Source organism: Sander vitreus, chromosome 24 (assembly GCF_031162955.1).
Source record: "Sander vitreus isolate 19-12246 chromosome 24, sanVit1, whole genome shotgun sequence".
In the NCBI taxonomy this organism is placed as follows: Eukaryota; Metazoa; Chordata; class Actinopteri; order Perciformes; family Percidae; genus Sander; species Sander vitreus.
The window spans coordinates 4,789,386-4,811,047 of NC_135878.1; positions in this window are offsets into that span (position 1 = coordinate 4,789,386).

The following is a 21,662-nucleotide window of genomic DNA, read 5'->3' on the forward strand; positions in this document are numbered from 1 at the left end:
ACAATATAAACAAAAGGCAGCGAAATATCCAGAATGAATAGAGAACACACAAAAACATAGCAGATGAACCGAAAAACGTACAAGAGAAAATGAAAACATGTATCCAAGAATCAAGTTGCAGACAGATGCAGGTCAGTTGTGGGTGCCTCCCAAAGTAAAATCTTCAAATACCTCATTAGATTTTTTTTTCTTCCAAATTACAAAACTGTCATGCTCAGTGGCAGATGTCAGCCTCAGACTTGGCAAATGTATATCCATCTGCTCACGAGGTTTACTTCTTTACATTATAATTGCACTCCAGTATCCCTTTTTGTGGAGATTGAAGGAAAAATACATCTTTATGAAGAACTTGAAAGGGGCACTACAAATACAAATACAGGCCAGTTTACTTGTTATTGATAGTACGACTCCTGTGAAGCTTGTGAAAACAGCTGTTGTGTGTGCTCAGAAGGGAGCTTTCTAAAGTCTGAGCAAATAACTGGGATGATCAGGGCCATCTTGAGTTAGGTCTGAGAGTTCAAATGTTTGACATAAAAACCTTCATTACATACTTATTATTAGGGACTTAAGATTAGAATTTTTCAGCCTCTGCTGCACCAATTTTGACCATTGTTTTCTATTTAAATCTGTCTCTTAAGTCCCCTAACTTTACAGTAGTGCAAATCTATTTAATGCATCTTGTAAAACTATTAGCTGCTGTGGATTTACCTTGTTCTGATGGTCCATTTTGTGGTGTCATTTTGTAAGTTCTTTCCAACCCAGCTAAAGACATCTGCAGTGGAAGTGCCAGGTTTGGGTGTCAGCAAGCAGAAGTACCAATTTCTCTACTGTCAGCTTCAATTGACCAGAATGCACCGAACTGCACAGCAACAAGAAGTGTGGTGGTTTCCAAAAGGGCCATGAGTATCACTTTTCCATACCAAAAGCTCTCTTCTCTTGACATTACTAATGCAGTTGCTATGTAATTCCTCTCTCCATGCTCATGTAAAATCCGAAAAATTCAGATTCATACAACAAATGAGTTAGAGAAGTGTAAAAAAAGTAGGTAGAGGTAAACACTTCCAGGAATGTGACAAACATGACAAAGTGGTGATATTCAGTGTGCTGCATTGTTGAGAAACCCTGTCCTCCTGACATGCCCACAAACAGCTTACAGGCACACACATAGACACACAAAACAGGCTTTCCCACTAATTATCCTCTTTTTTTTGCATCGGTGCCACTTAGGAGCTAAGCCTGATTGCACCTCTGCATGATGAATGCGCTTCTGTCTAAACTGCTCTTCTCTTAACTGCTCCTACCGCCTCAACTTTCTCTATTAACTGGCTTGAACAAAGAATTTGGTTATTTACCCTCTACTGGCAACCGAATGGTTAGTGGCTTAATTTTAAGGCTATTAAACGTATTAAAAATGGATCAAATGACTAATGTGTAATGAGAAAAACAAACAAAGGCTCCACAATTAATTGTTAAAGGATGGCAATCTTGATTCAGTGTGTCGATAGTGTTATCCGACTTACGTTCAGTTCGAAACAATCCATCTTCTCACTTCTGCTGCTGTGTGTGTGTGTGTGTGTGTGTGTGTGTGTGTGTGTGTGTGTGTGTGTGTGTGTGTGGAAACTAAAGCAGTTGTGGCAGGCTATTTCCATCACTTCTAATCTTTTGGTCACGCACATCCTATTTCCTCCAACTCCCAGAAACCATTATATTACTGTGGGTGGGTGGTTGATTGATAGATAGATAGATAGAGCATACATGTTAATGTTTTAAGAACATTTATGAATTCAGTTCTTTATTTTGCCCGCAACATTAACTTTAAAAAAGCACCAAAGAGACCTGTTTGCTGGTTTCAGAAGTCAACTAATCAGCCTTTCGTCACAAAAACGTTTGAGCTCAAGACACAGTAACGGTTCAACCATTGCAGGTCCCACAGGCAATGACTCAAATTGAATTTAAAAAGCAATTATAAAACATCTACAGGAAAAGCACCTCTTTACCTTCAGAGTGATTCGTCCATATGCTGTTATTTATTCCCTATTGTTTTTCTCTTACTTTTTTTCCGCCAACTTTCCCCCCTCAGCCAAGCGTAAAATTCATTTAATTTCCATGAATTAGCAAGTTTTTTGAATTTCTGAAATTGACTCAGGTTTCTGTACACTATTTCAAACTTGTTTCAATTTAGGCTATTTCATTGGACAAATTCAACAAACAAGCATGAAAATAGAAGGAAACCTTTTTGGCATCAAGGCTTCACAAATTGGCCCCTGCTGGGTTGACAGGGTGATCGAGATAGCTGAAGCACATTAATCTGTCAACTTCTTTGATGAACAGCTGAGAGGGGGTAACATCTTTTTATCTTTTAGTGGCTGGATTTGAAATCGCATGGAGGAAATAGCTGGCTCTGAAAGGCTTTCATTGCTTGCTGAAAAGCAATGTAAGGCTAGAATCTGTTTTGAAAAGAGAAAGTAATGCCTGTAATGGCACATTTTTTGCACCAACATTTTTTGTACTTTTTTTTTGCTATGGCTACCTTAATAGGATAGATGAGTTTTTTCAGGACTAATTCTTCCAAGCAGGGGAGTTTCTGTGTTCAGACGTGCTTTCCCTAAGCTATCCAATCAGCAGGCTGCCCCTGTTTACTGCCAGCCCTTATCTCTCTCTCTTTCTGTCCTTCCTTCTCTGTCCATCTTTACCCCCCTCCCTAGCGCTTTCTCTCCCTCCTTATCTCCCACTAAGACTTTTCCCTCGCTGCCATCGCCCTCGCTACTCTCTTCAGCTCTATTTTGGTTTACTCTCTCGTCTCGCTCCCGTTTCCCCCTTCTCATTTTCACCCCAATCTCCTCATTTACTCCCATTTAACCCCCACCACTTCCTCTACATCCCCCGTGCACACACAGACATACACACATGTATCTCCATTGTGCCGTCTGTCACTCATTTCTCCCACAGCATGAAATGTTTGATCGTCACAATTCACACCAAAACTTTCTGACATCCAACTTGCATTGATAGGGTAGGAATCCTCCAATTCTTGATAAATGTAATAAGAGATCCTAATTTTTCATGCAAATGACTCGGTACTGTACGTAATTAATTACTGAAACGTCATGCTGTTTCCTTCAGTCACAGGGAAAAACAGCTTTGATTGTGTTTTTGGAGTTTGAAATAGACTATCAGGCCTGACTTATTGATTGCATCAAAAGAAAGCATTCTTTGAGCTGTCAGTCAAATCGGCTTGTCATGTTAACTTACTGCATACTGCATTTCTTTATCAAGCCAGTGAACTTGTGATGTTTGAAACAACTGCACATTGCAAACCAAGGTACACTTTACCAAAACCCTGCAAGGGCCAGCAGTATTTCACCCCTTCAGCTGTATAGGACAACAGACCTCTATACTAAATGCCCTAAAGCTCACTAATTAAGACATTAATTAGTTTATTGTGCGGATTAAACAAACAAGATATAACAAGTTAAGTCTATTCTTGTTTTTCCCATTTCCAGTCTTTCTATGCTAAGCTACGCTAACTGGCTGCTCGCTTTAGCCTTACATTTAACATATATGAGAGTGGTATTGATGTTCTAAGTCTCGGCACGAAAGCAAATTAGTGTATTTCCCAAAATGTCAAACTATTCCTTCACAGAAAAGAAAAAAAAGGGCATACTATTTTTTTCAGGATAGTTTTAAGAAATCTTAATATTATACATCCTACCTTTGTAGAAACTAATCCATCTAGCATTTTGTTGGAAGGCAGAAGTTTCTATACGAGTTCCGAACAGCCACATTTCAAGGCAGGATGAATGGCCACAGAAAGGGGCTGTATGCGATTTAAAAAAAGAAAAGAAAACGTAAATGGAATAACTGCACACTCTTTCTCTTGTCTGGTTGAGAAACCCCTGTTTTTTTTTTCTTCCAACAAGGACTGCCTGGAAATGAATTAATCCAAACTTTAAACACAGCTCTACTGAGCTAAGCACCAGATGAACCAGTAACACCTTGTCGATGAACACTGGTTCACCTTATTGAGTGTAAGGAACCCTTTCACCTTATTTCACCTCTGGTCCAGTGTTGCTCATATCTACAGTGCAGCTTCCAAGATAGATCATACAGCCAGTCTGTGTTAAATTTTTTATGTAATGTCACTTTTTTTCAACTGGTTAAAAACCCACTCTCCTCTCCGATGTTGTTATTTGGCATTCTGGGAAATCCCAAACCATAATAAATTGATCAAGAGTAACTGAGTTTGGATTTTCTGTTAAGCTACGTTGGGGACAGAAGCTCATGTCTTTTTATATTGGCTACATTTTGACGTCGACCTTGAGTGAAAAAAACCTGTATCCCTCCAAGGATCCCATCTAACCATGAAGTTGTTTTGTTTTTTACTAAAAGCCAGCTTTTCTTGTTCTCTTACCCCAGCTCCATTCATGAGCAGTAGTCAATTATACTATTGATCAAGAAAAATGCGATGATAGTAAAGAGATGGAGTAGCATTGAAGATTAAACTGCTTATCCTGTGAGGGTAATTAGTCTTCAGAAAAGCTCTAAAGTTGTCGAGGCCTTAACGCAAAAGAAAATGGGGCTATACAGGCTACACTTAGCCTGGATATTGTATACACTAAATCAGTACACACCAAATGTGCCAAAAGTTCGTCAAGCATTCCTATAGAATGATGTTATATGGCGTTTTGACCATTAGGCCCTGTAATAATTGATAATAATTGATAATAATTACTTTTATTTCTATAGCGCCTTTCATGAAACCCAAGGACACTTTACATAATTACAGTGGCTAAGCTAAGGGAGGTTGTAGGCTGTGGTAAACAGGTGGTGTTTCAGGAGTTTTTTTAAAAATGTCCAGGGATGTAGCATTTTGGATATTGGCAGGGAGGGTGTTCCAGAGCGATGGGGCTGCAACACTCTGTCTCCGAAGGTACAGAGTCTGGTGTGGGGAATGGAGAGCAGGCCAGAGTCTGAGGGTGTATGGATGGAGGAAGTCGGAGAGGTACAGTGTGGCCAGGGCATGGAGGGATTTGTAGGTGAGAAAGAGGATGTTATATGTGATGCAGGACTTAATTGGGAGCCAGTGAAGGTGGATGAGGATTGGGGTGATGTGCTGCCAGGTCTTGGTGTGGGTGAGGACCCTGGCGGCAGAGTTTTGGACATACTGGAGCCTGTCTAGGGTTTTGCTGGGGACCCCAGACAGGACTCCATTGCAGTAGTCACAAACGGGAGGTACCTAAGGTTTCTGCCGCAGAGTCAGAGTGATGGCCGGAGTCTGGAGATTTTTTTAAGGTGAAAAAAGGCGGATTTGGTGATGGATTTGATGTGAGGGTGGAGTCCTGTACTGTAGTGGGTAATGGGCCCTTGGACAGGTGACACCATTCTCTAACTAAGTCTGGCCTAATGTACCTTTAAACTGACTTTGAATCCTACCCTTGCACAAGCAAAAAGCAAACACTGGGCTGCTTAACCATTTCTTATATCTACATTGAATCTGTGTAGTCTAAATAACATTGGCTGCCCTGGCTGGCTTCATAGGCAATATATAATATATATAGGCATAGCCCTTACCCAAACATAAATTGTGTCCCTTCACCTGCCTTATATCAGACAAAAAACTTTGTTTTATTATGGAGTTCTCTTACCTGCACACAAACACTCTTTATTGCTTATGAATCCAACTTTTCATTTGTAAGATTAAGAATGTGTTATTTCTTATAAAAGTTGCATATTTCTGCTTTAAGTTATTTAAGTTAAAATGTGAATTGATTCTGTTAAAAAGAACTTTACCGAAGCTAATTTAAACAGTAAAATATGTTGCTGACTAAATAGTCTGAGAATCAGTAACTTAAAGGATCAACTATCCTCTGATATTTTGCAGTTCCTTATGGTGCTCAGCACAAACTATGGCAGCCTTGTAGCAGTTTAGCACTGATAATTGAATAAAACAGCTCTCTAGTCCCAGCAGAAAGTCTTGACCTTTGCCATATGTCATCTATTTCATTCCCCATGTTGTCTTGCGCCATTAGAAATGCAGTATTGAAATATTCAACATTCAAACAAGCAATATGTCTCCTGCAAGAAATCATTCAATTGCTTTTGAATATCAAGTAGGTGAAAAGGCATTCCTCGCTGTTTTTAAATTTAAATTTTCATGATTCACTTTTTACACTCACTGATGCACTTTTTCATAGATTGCTGTTTGCAAATGTGGTTTACGACCACATTTGTAGATGTTGCACTAAAGGCTATTGAAATTACAAGGCCTTTCATAAACAACATTCTGTCATGTAACTTAAGTGATTCAACAGCAGAAAATGAGAACTCTCTCTCACGCACAACAAGGTCTGTGTGTGTGTGTGTGTGTGTGTGTGTGTGTGTGTGTGTAGTCAATCACAGGATTACACACACCTCTCACCTCTTAGATACATGTGTACACTGTCCCATTCTCCATGCATTGTTCCAGCACATAACCGGGTTATGTGAAACTCACAAATCAGTGTGTGATTGATGTGTGGTGTGGCTGTGCAGGAACTAAAGCGCTTGATTGATGTAGCACACCAAAGAGAAAATAGCAGGGTGTTGATGAGGTGTGTCTACAACATTGAATTTTGTTGTCATAAAATAGAAAGTGTGGTTCGGCATCTCAGGCACGAGTGAGACTCCATCTTTTCTTTTTAGTTTGGTACCTCAACTTTGAAATTTGCATCTCTTAAAAAACAAACTGTTTCCTTATATTTTTTCGTCCCTGTAATTTGTCTGTGACAGCCTTATTAACATGTACTGTAATGATAGGGCCATTAGCCAATGCTGATGACAGTGGTCAACCTTGATGCATGGTTTGCACAATGTAAAACCCACTTTTTACAGCTCCCTTTCTCATGCACACACTTTTCTTTCCTCCTGTTATCGATGTATTTAATCGGGATGCAGCAGATCCGAGTAGAGGCTAAATTACAGCTGATCATGGGTCTGTGCTGAACAACTCTCCATTCAAGAGGGTTGTTTCTTCTGATGCAGGTGCACCGTTGACCAACAGCAGGCTCTTGTGACCCGGAAGCTCATTTACATGGCTGAGTCATATGATGTACATGAAAGGAAGTTTTTGATTTGATCAGTGTGCTCATTTCTAAAGAGCGCTCTTTAAAATCTTCGTTCTTACAGTTCCGCCTTTCCTAATGTTCTCTACTAAAAATATTTTGAATCTCAAAAAGATAAACTTGACTCAGAACCCTTATATCCATATGATGGTTTTTGCCAACAGCCTGAGGCTGTAACATGAAACAGCCCGGGAATTGCTATCACCAAACCCACCAGACTCTGTCTAAATAAACAGTAATTTTATCATCGTAAAACACACTTTATTTTAAGTCTAAAGAAACAAAATAAAACTGCCAAAAGCCGTCTTGATTCGTCTTTCCCCTGTTCTAACAATCTCCACTCTGGTTTGGTTGAAATAAACCCTTAATTCACCCATTTACATGCCAAAATATGCTGGCTTTATACATGCTAAAAGTATTGTTTATTTAAATGGAGTTTGGTGAATTCGGGGCTGTTTCTGATTAACCAAAATTGTCCCTTTTAATAATAAGATCTATCTCTGTAGGTATCCTTTCCATAATGCTGCCGGTTGCAGCGTTCTCACTCAATACTGGACCAATTAAAAAAAAATGTGTTCACATTAGACACTTAGTTACCAATGCATTGGAAAATAGTGTTAAAAATACTAGATTACCCTTTTCCTATTTACATGTAGTGATTTGTATAGTCACAGCGTGTACAAATAACAAGGTCACATGAGACACAGCCATCTTCTAATTGTATACAACCTTTCTGAGAATATAGTTCCCAGTTTGTATACTGTTAGAAGATGGCTGTGTCTCATGTGACCTTGTTATTTGTACACGCTGTGACTATACAAATCACAACATGTAAACAGGAAAATGTTGGCATTATTTTGTAACTTATTGGGAGCAGTAGACTAGATGGAGCCAGTTACCTCCAGGATCTGGGCTAAGCGAGGCTAGCGGTGGGGGTGTCAGACAGAGTTAAAACATGCATGGAGATGAGAAGGGTAGGCTATGTATGGACTTGTCTAACTCTGGGGGATACGGTGAATAAGCTAAAGTCCCAATAAGTCGTCGTGTTCGTTTAAGGTATGGAGAAACCGGTGGTGTATAGACAAGTATATCCAGTATATAACCACTGTGTGTATGTTACTTTAATAGGGTTATTGCAGTGGCTCTCAAACTTTTTTCAATAATGTGCCCCTTTTGAATTGTTTCTTTAAGCCAAGTACCCCCTGACCAGCGTTAATCATTTTTGGTAGAAAAAGGTCTATATAAAGAGGAACAGTACAGCGCTGTCAGCGATAGATTTACTAAACAACAGCCTTGTAACTGAAAAAACATTTAAATGCTAATGAGAAAAGGGGACAAAAACTGTAAAAAAAAAAAGAGAAGACAAAACCTTTGAAAAAAGATGGTAGAAAGAAGGAAGGCAGTAGCCAAAGGCAAGAATAGGTTGAAAATAGTCGGAAAAAAACCTTCAAAAACAGTGACATAACTTCGAAAAAGAAACTTGTAAAAAGTAGAAGGACAGTAGAAGGAAGGAAGGCAACACAAGTGTCACATTTTTGGTAGGAAAAAAGTCTACATAAAGAGGAACAATGTTCTGGACAACAGCCTTGTAACTATTAAACAGTTTGTTAAATATCTCACGTACCCCCTTTTGAGAAACACTGGGTTATTGGAACAGTTTTTGACCCCTGCACATACCGACTACTTTGACACAGCTCTGTAATGACCTTTTATTTTTGTGCACTCAAAATGCCCATATTTTTTGGGGCACTATTTCCTGAATCAATCATCTGTCATTTCACATTAATTCTTTCAAGGATTCTTTTATCCAGTTAACGTCGTTTAGTTTTGTCAATTGAAATCAAAACCACCAATATACTGTATATATAGATATCCCTGGGATATATCCACCCACTTCTTCAGATGAAAGCAAGTGAGACATGACTGTGTCACCAGCCAATTTCATGAACACAAACACGATCTAAGAATATTCCTACGCTGCCGTGCTTGTATATTTATTTCCACTACTAAGATCCTGCAGCAGCTCAGGGATACAACTTGTCATTTCTTGCAAGGTTTCACTAAAGGTGTGATTCTAACATCACTGACACACACCTGCTTGTTCGACTCACCTAGCACTGACAAAATAAATAGCAGAAAGGCAGCACTGCTCCCTGGGAAATGACATGCAACTAACAAGATTTCACCTCAAAGTCTGCCATCTGGAGTTGCACATGTTGAATTAACAACTGTGATTATTGGCTGAAAGAGCTGTAGGAAGGCACATATGTGTGCACTCAGCTTTTTCACCTTTTGTGCATGCACATTTGTGTCTTTGCAGTTAACCAAGTGACAAGTTAGTTTTGGTTAATGGCTTTTGATTAAACTTTCTTTTGAGGATTACCACCTGCTCCCACATACAGGATACACATACATACATACGTATGCTCGGCTAACGTGGAGCTGACGTTGATGTGTTGATTTAGTAGCTTTAACATTCATACAGGAGCAAGGGCAGAAACAGTAGAAAGAGAAGAAAAGGCTGAATACCCGTCTGATTGGGTTATAAATACTCTCAATGGGGTCTCTGTCTCATAAAGATTATCTGTAGCACACAGAGCACAGAGACAAACAGTGCATGTTTGTGGCATTGGTGTGTGTGTGTGTGTGTGTGTGTGTGTGTGTGTGTGTGGAAGTGACAGAGATATAGAGAGACAGAGAAAGAGAAAGGCAGAGTGTGCATTCAGAAAAATTCCTTCCGGAGTGTGTTCAGCTTGCAGGGATGAAGCCTGAATATTTTATTTGACTTGAGCGAGATCAAAAAAAGACACGCACACAAAAAAAGAAGAAGAGGCTCCAGCTTCTAAACGAGTCGGTGTGTCTAGAGGTTCTCCACTTCACATGATTGCACCCTTCACACATCTTATATATGTGTTTTGTGGCGTCAGTCCAATTATGCAATCATGTGCCTGGAATGGAGGCTTTAAGAGCACTCCAATCAATACGGTGGGCATTTCAGCCCAGATACCTATGCAGGAGTAATGTGTTGCATCGCTTGCACCGATATATACTGCCCAACATACCAACTGGTGCAAATGACAAATCTCATGATGTGGTGGATCAGTGTCTCCTGACCCATTTTGACCTGACCCCCTGCCCATACAATGTCTGTGATTGTGTTTGCTAAACCCCTTCCCTGAATAGCAATTGTTCAATCATAGCTTAGCAACCATACTGTAACTAGTTAGGGTTAGGGTTAGGAACAGCCTGTCAAGCTTTGTATTTCTCCATAAGAGGGCTGTAGTGAGGGACATGCTAGTGTATTAAGAGCATTGAAGTAAAAAAGGAAGGACAAAATACTCGCAATTCACATGTTTATTGTTTATTGAGAGCGTGAACACATTTTCAGGTCAAGTAGACCAGGTTACAGTAGGCTAGCTAGCTACCCTTTTCACTGGTGCAATTTGTCTGTTTTGTCTGTTTGCCCAGACTGATCTCAAGAAGTGGCGTATGTATGACACGCCAATTCGTATGCCATTTTGGCATGTTATCAAGACGCATAATCGCTTTTTAGCGTGTTTATCAACACCGCTTGGCCTCAATTGACTTACATTACCTTGCAATTAAGTGTCAATTTACGCCGTAGCGAGTAGTATGAAAGGCCAAAAATCTGCCTAGGGAGGTTGGTTTGGGTGGTGCATGGGTCAAACAACACAGGACTTTCATCCAGGAGACCGGGGATCGTGTCCCGCGTGTCACGTTTCCTAAACCCAACCGTCGCTTTCTTCTTTTCCTAAACCCAACCATGCCGTTGTTGTCCCGCGTCCCATTATTGTTTTCTTAAACCCAACCGTCCCGTTCATCTTTTCCTAAACCCAACCAGTTCGCCGTGATACTAATTCCTCGAGCCGTCTTTCCTGCTCCGTCTCTGTGTCGCTCTTACACTGTTGCCCCTGGCAACCGATAGCATAGGATCCCAAAATGGTGGGCCGGCTCAGACACCAAATCGTCACGTGACAGCAAGCTACCATGACGTATGTCCTCATTCTCAATACAGCGTAGACATACACGCGGATAGCTCAAAATGCAATGTGCTGTATATGGCGGGCGTAGACATACATGTGGATAGCTCAAAATGCATACAGATAACGCACCACTTGGCTTTAGAAAGTGGCGTGTATGTTCACGCAAAGTCATGATGTCACTTTGGTTTTCTATTGTCTCCATTTTATGAGTCCCACTGGAAGTGTGATCTAAGTTACACTTGTCTGCCTTTATTTACCATTTTCCACTGTATTATCTTGTCCAAGTGCATGCTGGAAAAGCTATCAGCCCCCCCCAAGACCCTGAAAGTAATAAAGTGAAAATAACTTTCTCCTAAATTCCTGAAATCTTGATTGCTATTAGATGAAAACCTTTTCACACAAGATTAAAAACTGTGCACAGAATTTAAAAAGCATTGTGATATCATGTCAAAAGGGGGGAATCCAGGTGCGTTTTGGAAAATAATTTCAACCCCATGGTCCAATTGCTGCTCCTCTGAACATTGTACCCCTGTACTCTGACAATATTTTTGTCTCAGGCTTCTCTTCTGGCATCTGGTCTTGTCCTCTCCTGAATCCAGAGAGAGCACTCTGCAAGGTAGCAGCTGCAAGAAGATTGGTGTTGATTCTGCCTCGGGTTTGTGTTTCGCAGTTTGCTATTTCAAATGCAAATAAAAACCTCAGCAGAGCGAGAAACATCACAGCGTAGATCGGCATTCCACCTGAAGTACGCCAAATTTCTAAAGGCATTTATGTGGAAGTTGGCAGACACAGGGGATGCCATGTAACAGAAGTTGGGTGTAAAGAAAACATTTTGTTCTTTGCCCCGCGTTGCTTATCCATTAAGACACCCACTGGACTAGCTTGTATAGTGTTTCTTCAAGGTCTGTTGTATGCTTCAGATAAAAGCAAATCAACATGTGCACTTAAAATCCTTTTATTCCAGTGCCATGAAAAACATGGGATGGGTGGATGGATAGGAGGTCAATCCTAAGTAGGACCTTAATCGTATATTGGTTTTTGGCTTGGCTGATATTTTTTTTTGGCCTTTAAAGACAATTTGAACGTCTTGTTTTAAATCCTGACTTTGGCAATCCGGCCAATTCAGGCTTACACCTAGAGCCAAAGGCATCAGTGCTTTAAAAGTGAAAAGTTATATCATAAACCTAATGTATTTACACCAATAGTGGTATCAAAAATATCACAAAAGCCTATCTCAGGAGCGTGAGCGCCCGGTGGTGACAGCTGGTGGACGTGATGACTTTGACTCAGGTTCCCCCCTCACAGGACCAAAAATGGCTAATAGAGTTGCCACAGATGTTTGGACAACGGCTGCTCATTTCTCTTAATCACTCCCCTGTAATAACTGTGATGGTCAAAGGATTTTCCCGGAGCCACGGTTTTGTGTGCGCAATGAAACAGGAGATCTAACTGAGGAAATGACACAAATGACAGTTTGGGCTTTAAAATTCTAAAGTTAGTATTGGGATATTTATGTTATGTTTCGTTCCTCAATTCCTCAAACGATAGGATCCATATCTCTTACTAATTCCCTTTTCCTCCCATTTTTAAATCCAGGCTTGGAATTGCCTAATTTGAAGTAGGCATTCCCCAAAATGGAAGAGAATGCACAATAGTACAAGTATAAACTGGGGAACCAAAAGCCACCTGTGTCATGTGGAAAATAAACAAATAATAAATTCAAAATTGTTTTGTTTGTATTCCATGAACATTTTTTATTTTTATTTGACCAGAAAATGCTGTTGGATTTGATCGAATGGACAGATATATAAATTGGGTTAGCGGATGATCCTGTCAGTTTTTTGTTTTAATCGCAAGATTTCCCCTCGGAAAGATGGAGATATATATCTGTGAAACTATTTTGGTTAGATTTCCCCTGAGCTATTTGTTACTTAAGGCACCCAGACCGAAACAGGATGCATCTCCAATTGAGGTCGTCAGTGGTGGGCATTGTGAGATGGAGCCCAAAATTCTGCACCCCCCCGCCCCTCTCTCTCTCTCTCTCTCTCTCTCTCTCTCTCTCTCTCCCTCTCTCTCTCTCTCCCTCTCTCTCTCCCTCTCTCTCTCTCTCTCTCTCTCTCTCTCTCTCTCTCTCTCTCTCTCTCTCTCTGCTGCGTTGTAAACATTTCTGCATGAGGCTGAGAGTCAGACAAACCTTGCCAACGATCCGATTTCCCTGGAGTTTCCATTAATGAAAGCCCTCAGATGAGGCCCAAATGTTTTGCGGGTTGCGAGTTGTCAGAGATATGTTTGTGCATGCGGCACATGTCTTCATCCACTATGCAATTTGCAGCTATAATGAAACTGATATACTCAGTTTTCATTTTTAAACTCCTTGGAATATCAGATTGCTTTATTTAGACAGGTGGGGAATCACAAACACAAGACCTACAGTATTCAACACGATGATAGTTTTACACCACCACTGAGCAGCTAAAGGTTAACAGCCTTCATCACATTAATGGTATTCTCGATTTGCCAGACCATCCACATGCTGCGGAGCGGAGGAGGGTCTGGATAGTCCACACAGCATTCCGGGATGGCAGAAAAACATGCTCTGGTTTATTGGCATTTCTTTAAACCAATCACAATTGTCAGTGGCTGTACGCGCCGCACGGAGCCGCTGCAAAATAGTCGGGCGAGAGAAAACTCAGATTGGACAGATAGTCTAGCTAGCTGTCTGGATTTACCCTGAAGAGATCTGAGGAGCAGTTAACCATAGTCCTCAGAAATCCACCGGAGTTTTAAATTCCAACACAAAGAAAGCAGAAGGTAACGGACATCAGCGAAAATGCATGCATCCGGCGGAATTTCCTGCGGCACCAGAGCAATCCCGGAAGTGGTACGTCAAGGATATAGACTACATTAATGGTAACTTTTTAAAGTGGTGTCTTTTATTTTGACTTTCACATTTACCCTCTATTAACAATTACATATTCTCTGCCCAGTTCACACTAGTCTGATTCTTTGAAGCTACAATTTTCTGCGTCTGTAGCCCTCGGGCTGTTGCCACCCATCCACCCAGCTTTGATTGTTGTTTTTTCAAAACCAGACAGCACAGATGATTCTCAATAAGTAGGCCAGGTACCTGTGCTGTGCCCATGGCCCATGCAGATAAGTCAGTTTAATAACAATGACAATATTCCTGATGCTGTCACCTGAATCATTTTTAATGATTTTAACCCTACTCAACCGTCTTGTGCTTCAAGTTGTTTCAAAACACAGAGATTCATTCTTGAAAAGCTATTTGAATAATGTCAGGCCTCATATTGTTAGAGCATTGAAGTGTCCATTAACACTGGCAGACATAAGAGTGCGACAACAACCATTCATGCGACAAACTAAGCAGACACGCAGCAATTTGTGGCATCAATTATGGATATAGAGGAGAATATTGAAGAGCAGATGCTTTTCAGTAACATAAAAAGCTGAAATTATTTGTTTGAATAGCTGTGCTTTCTTATTCTTTTTGCTTTGTCTACTGAAGCACATACAGCAACTTGATTCCTGCCCTGCATGCCACAGTAGAAATAAAGCGACAGATTGCCATTGCACACATTTATGTCTAAGGAAACGTGTTATCAATAAATAATTAAAGCTGCAGATGTATGCAGTGCCAGTTAAAGGACTAACTCCAGTGATTTTTTTTTTTTTAAAGCAGTATGTATTCAGGACAGTAGCTAGGAGTTTATAAATACTGAGGTCATGAGTCCAAGTCCCCTCCAATTCCCCCATCAAAGAAGTTTGATCAGACATCAAAAATAAAATTTATAAAATGTTCTATTCATTTTGATTCGTCATATTGTCTTTATTCAGTTAAATGTTCAATTACGTTTTATTTCCCAAAACGTGGTTTCAAAGCCTTCTCTGTACTAATCAGGAATACAATTCTGGTTTGGAATGACTGAAGCATGTATTTATCTATTATTTTGTAGAATGTAACTCCTTTCCATTTGCTAAACCCCCTAAAATATCCATTGACCTTAGTACTTGTTCCTGTATATATTTATTTAAAAATGATGATGTATGAATATACAACATCATACACACAACGTCGAATGTATTTGCTTTTTTTGCTGAGAATTAGATGAGACGATTGATACCACTCTTAGGATGCTATGTTAAATTTGAAGCCACAGCCAGCAGGCTTAGCTTAGCATAAAGACTGGCTCTGTCCAATGCCAACAGTGACAAAATCCACCCAGGAGCAACTCTAAAGTTTACTAATTAACATGTTGTATTTTGTTAGTTTAATTCGTACACAGAACAAAGTGGAAAGATGACATTTTGCGGTTTTACGGAGGGTTTTTTCAATACCGGATTCTCTATTGTTTTAGTTACCGGTGGGCTGTTGGGTGAGAGCGCTGTTTTCCGCGAGACATTGCGACACATCTGTACGTTTTCTCGGCACTGTTTTGAGTGTCTTTAATAAACCGGTTAATGCGAGAACTTTACTCTTGTCTACGATTTAAAAAAGTCAACATCAAGCTGCTAGCAGAAATGGATAGATAATACTTTAGTAAATTAATTAAATGAAACCTCAGATCTCTAAGCTTGAGATCCATGAAAATCAGATCTTTTTGAATTGAGTGCATTGTATATATCAAACATAGGCTGCAATTTGAGCCAATATGTGTTGTGTTATAAGTGATGATACAAGTGCAGTAGTTTAATTTAGATTTTTACTTTTCGATATAATAATAACATTATCGACACAGAATATCTGTTTATGTGAATGAAGACGAGTTGAATGCCTTCTGCCTTTGCTTACATACTCTCCACTATCTTAGATTGACTTAATAGCTCCCGATAGGATCCATGTATTAGCAGGTGATTGGCTTAGAGGTATCTTATCTCAACCCTGTCTCCTAGAAGTTATGTTATGTACAAACTAATTTGCAAGAGCAAATATGTTTTGAAAGAAATGCTTTATTCTCCAGATTAAGAAAATAAATCAAGAAAAGGCTGTAAAAACCCCACTGTACGCTACCTGCCCAGCACCAAACGGAAATCAGACAAAGTGCTTGTGAACAGAGAGGATACCAGTTATTTTCTTAAGGAGTTGTTAGAGACTAAAACAAAGCTAGAGTAAATATTAGACTAACATTCATCAGGTGGCCAGAAACACGACTCTCGTTTTGCTCTGTATCTGCTGTATGTGATAGAATACCCTCCCACATTATTTAAATTCAGTATCGATCACATGACTCAAAAAACACCAAAGAAATTTACCATGCCCGTTTGAGACATGAGAATATTTGGGAGTGCTAGCAGCTTTTCACAGACACAATTTTCAGAGGAATATTATAAAACCTAAAAGCCTGCCCTCTATTATCAAAGTGGCTGTAACACCTCAGCTGAAACAGGGACTGAAATGCCAGAAAACACATAAAAAATTCCCCAAAGTGTATGCTTTCAACAAGACAATTCACTGTTATAGTAGGTAATAAAAAGCTTAACCTTTTTACCTCTAAGGGAACCAAGCTGCCCTATCCTACTGGTGGATGTTGTATGCCGCCTGTGAGAAGACTGTAAACATACAACACAACTCAGGGCTGGAAACAATGCTGCAAGCTCCTGTACTGTACATTTTCAGGTTAAAACAAATAGTCATTTATTCTTATCTACAGATAATTCTCCCAAAAAGACGCTAGAACTGATCATCACTGCAGGACACTCCTGCACTTTTTGCTTTTTGTTATAAAGATGGAAATGCATTATTTATTGCGTTTTAAAGGTTCATTGTTAATGTTAGAAATAGTAGTTTGAGTAGACACACATACACACACACACACACACACACACACACACACACACACACACACAACCGTGAGCACACATGAGTGTATACATGTACCCACACAAAAAGCTTCTCGCTGTGCCTAACACACAGTCATACATGAACATGTACTGTATCAATGTATACACACACACACACACACACACACACACGTACACACACAAATGCATTGATTTCCTACGCAAGTGCTCTATTGAGCAAATCTGTCATTTAAAGCTACACACACACTGGGGTAGCTCAATTTTCTTTCTCTCTTCTCCAGATCCCCTGTGTTAGCCTGGTTTTGCCTCGCGTAGGTGTCAGGCGCTTCTTCCAGTTTTGGCAGCGGTACAGCTCCACGCTAGACTTGGTAAACCCAGCCCGATCTGCCGGCGATTTGATTTCGCCCTGCAGCTCAGGCTGGAAACCTGTACGTTTATCTCATAGACAGTTAAAGAAATGGACCAACAGATCTCATTGCTCTGGACGGAGACCAGTGAAGTATATTAGAAGCACTTTTCCGGTGATGGCTGAGTGTTGCTGCGCAGCCTCCAACTGAGCTTGAAGCCGTAGATGTGACGTGAGCAACCTGTCTGAAAGTTGTAAGTCTTCTGGTAGCTGTGCCAAGAGAAATCTCAATCATTCCGAATCTTGCAGAGACGGAGAGCGTATAGGTATATGTAAGGAGATAACATAGGCACAGGCTAATTATTGCTAACTAAAATGCTAGTTAACATTAGTAATTAAACGAGAGACGAAACTACCTGCGAGCTTCTCCTGTACTATACGGTAATTCCTCTACTATGCGACAGTAAGTCCCGTGGTTATGACACAATCGTTAGCCTATTTTTATAAAAATGTCTGCTACGGAGCCATAACGTGAGATACAAGGTAATGGAGCCTTTTATACATTGTCGTGTTTCTTTAGAAATAAACAATGGACAAATAGAGTCTTTAAACGCTTCAGATGTAAAGTTATTCGCTGTCAAAGTGGCGCCAAAATGAATGGCAGTCAATGGGACGCTAACGGGGGGTGATTGTTAGCAACAAAATGGCTCCATAGGAGCTACGGTTTGTGGACGCTCGCTTACCCCCTTGGTTTATCTATCCTGCTTCCGTTACAAATTTGCAGGAACCAATCACAAACTGGCTTATCCACCTGGCACGCTATTGGCGGTTTAACACGATGACGATAGAGAAGCGACAAAGCAGCTTTTTGTTTACATTCAACAAGCCGGCCACCGAAGCGCAGCAACCCGTTGATGTTGCTGTTGCTGCTATGTCACCCGGATCGTTAGTCTGATTGGTTGAAGGACTATCCAATTGTGTACAGAGTCATTTGAACTATGCCCGTTGATCAAGCCTTTTGTGCAGAGAAAATACAGAGCAGACTCCCCAGACTAATGTTCAATCTTAAAAGATTGAGCTTGGTCTGGTGATAGCCAGACTAGCTCCACGCTGTAACATCAACCCTTTGACTCCACTTATTTGTCTGTCTCTCACTCGTACTCTGTTCATGGCGCTTGCTTCGAAATAGGTCAACAAACTCAGGGTAAAGCAATGATGTGCTCATGCATCTGTCACTGGATATTAGTCATATCATTGTTATTAGGCAGGCAGACTGCCTGGGGACAACTTGAACTCATCTTTGTCAACTTGCCCATCAGAACATTGAATTAGAGCTTTTTTTTTTTTTTCTATAATAAATATTTTGCTATTTACTCTACACTACATGTATTTGATAACTTTAGTTACTTTGCAAATTCAGATTATTAATACAAAATACATGTCAAAAAAAGGTTAAGAACAGACTTTATTGATTTGTCAATGTAAATTTACAAGTTGCCAAGCAGTATATAAATTAATTCAACGATATTCTTGCATTCTTGCAGCTGGTAAAGGTTGGGCTAATGCCCAACCTTTACCAGCTGCATCATTAAAATTATTTAATTAATGCAATATTTTTGTACTTTTATTTTAGTCAAACTTTGAATGCAGAACTTTTACTTGTAACAGGCTATGTCTATACTTTGGTATTAATACTTTTTCCTAAAATATCTGAGAATTTCTTGTGGGTCCCAGAACAGATATCCCTACTCTGTTGCCCCTCCTGAGCCTTTTTTTGTGAAGTTATTTTTGTGGTGTTGTATGGTGTACAGATTGTATAGCACCTTGGGACACATTTGTGATTTTGAGCTATAATCCACCAGCCCATTTATTTGTTGTGTGTAGCAAAGGATCTTTGAGGGTCTTAGGACACAGCGTGTTGTGTGTTGTAAAGATTGTTAAGCCCTTTGGAGGCAAATTTGTGATTTGGGGCTCTCCAAATCAACTGGACTTGACCTGGCTGGTCAAAGTGGTTCAAATATTAAATCCTTCCCATGCGTTACAGTGTTATTGCAAGTGAGATGACACCGCAGTAATGGCGGCTTTTTTCCTTTTGCAAATAATCCAGATCAGTCTCTATAAATACAAATAAACTTCACTGAGATATCAAAGAGATATAAGTAGCTAACATTAAATGTACTGTACTGTTTGTCAGGTCCCTTTTAGCAGGAGTCTCAGTGTCAAATCCTGTTCGATGATTTGCCGGGATAAGTCCAAAAGAAGGATATTATGAAGGATATTTACCAGATACACAGAACTGTGAAACCCCAAATGATGGAATTTCCAGTGGGATGATAGTGTTGCCTTTCCTTCAGGCGTCCCAGATACTTTCAGTTCTATGTCGAAGACTTTCATTCTCGCACAAAAAGACTTCACAGTAGCTCTTGACCAAAACGTTTTTTATTAATATAAGCAATGTACCACACACTAGAAAAAAGATACCTATTTTCACTCTAGATCCTGTTTTCATAAAATATTTCCCCACAGGAGTGATGATCCAAAGTCAGTGTTTTTTTGTTTATTGTACAGCCCCGCCCCCCAGAGACCTCACTGACAATCAAAACAAAATTGGTTCGCAGGATAAAGCAGGAGTAATACATGATTTTGTGACACCTCGGGTGCGACTAATGCACCGCTTTTCAGGGAAGCTGGGAAGCTTTAATGGGGGTGATGAGGTCTCCGGAAGAGGCTCTTGAGCGAGTTCATTATGCTCCAGGGTTAGTACTCTAATTGCAAAGAGGCTTTATAAATACAGGCCCCAGTCAGCTGAAACACACAGGTGATTTTCATTAAGACGTAGAAAACAGTGATTTTTGTTTTATTGAATTATCTCAACGGACTAAGACACTTATAAAGTGTAGTATAGATATCAGAGGTGAGGAGGGTTTACTGCAGTGTGGGCCAAGCTGTGTTCAATTCAGTCATTTCATAGATAGGATAGATCTAAAATGGTAATGAAATTTCACTCTCTTATGAGCTAATGTATTTCATCAGCAGAGTAAGTAATTGCCCACCGGGTAACAGCCCCTCAGCTGTTTCTCTAGCATCACTTTAGGCGATTTGAATTGTAATTGCAAACCTCTGGACAGGCCACAAATATGTTTGGAGGCCTATTGTTGAATATATTCTGGCCCCTAAATATTAATTTATTTCAGGCTGCTTGAACTGACTGAACTGGAACCAGGTTGACTCAGGCCTCGCTACTGGCCTAACTTACATTCCATATATAACTGTATGAAAATAGAAACATTAATTAGATACATCTTACATAAAAGCTTTTTTTCTGAACATACAAATACCAGGGGGAAAAGTGTGTGTGTGTTGGGTTGAAGAGGAGGAGGGAAAAGGGGGTTGATTGTTCTACAAAGCCAAACGACTGCAAAAAACACCATAGAACAGTAAACAAAACCAAGATATTTCACATGTAGCGTCCGTCCCTGTGTTCTTGTGTCTGTATGCCTCCATATGTAGCATAGATTTTATTTAAGAGTAGAATGTGGGACTCCATCAAGAGTCATCAACAACCATCCTTAATCATCCATTTTACAACACCACTCTGTGTACAGACTTATGAGTGTAGGGAGCCTCACAATATATAGAACCTATTTTACAGCACTTGTGATCATTGCCAGCAGGGCACAGGGAGATATGCCTTCAGGCAGACTGATCTCATGAAGTGGCGTATGTATGACATGCCAATTCGTATGCCATTTTGGCGTGTTGTCAAACGCATAATCGCTTTTTAGCATGTTTATCAACGCTGTATGGCCTCCATTGACTTACATTACCTTGCGATTGCGTGTCAATTTATGCCGTAGCGAGTAGTATAAAGGCCGAAAATCTGCGTAGGGAGGTTGATCGGGGTTGATGGGTCAAACACAGGACTTTCACCCAGGAGATCGGGGATCTTGTCCCGCGTGTCACGTTTCCTAAACCCAACCGTTGCTTTCTTCTTTTCCTAAACCCAACCCTGTTCGTCTTTTCCTAAACCCAACCCAAGCTCCAAATGCAACGTCCCGCTCTGGCGTAGACATACACGCGGATAGCTCCAAATGCAACGTCCCGTTCTGGCGTAGACATACACGCCGATTGCTCCAAATGCAACGTCCCATTCTTCTGCAGATAGCTCATAATGCGTACAGATAACACACACCACTTGGCTTTAGAAAGTGGCTGCATATGGCAGGACATTAAAAAAAATTAAGCTTTCATCAAGACTCAAAATGTATGCACTCACGTTACTCTACTTCTGAAACTGGATATAACGACTCAAATGCAAATTCAATAGGCCATTTACAGTATATGTTTCATGTGCTTTACGGTTCAAGTGGCCAAAACTAATATCTCTGCAGC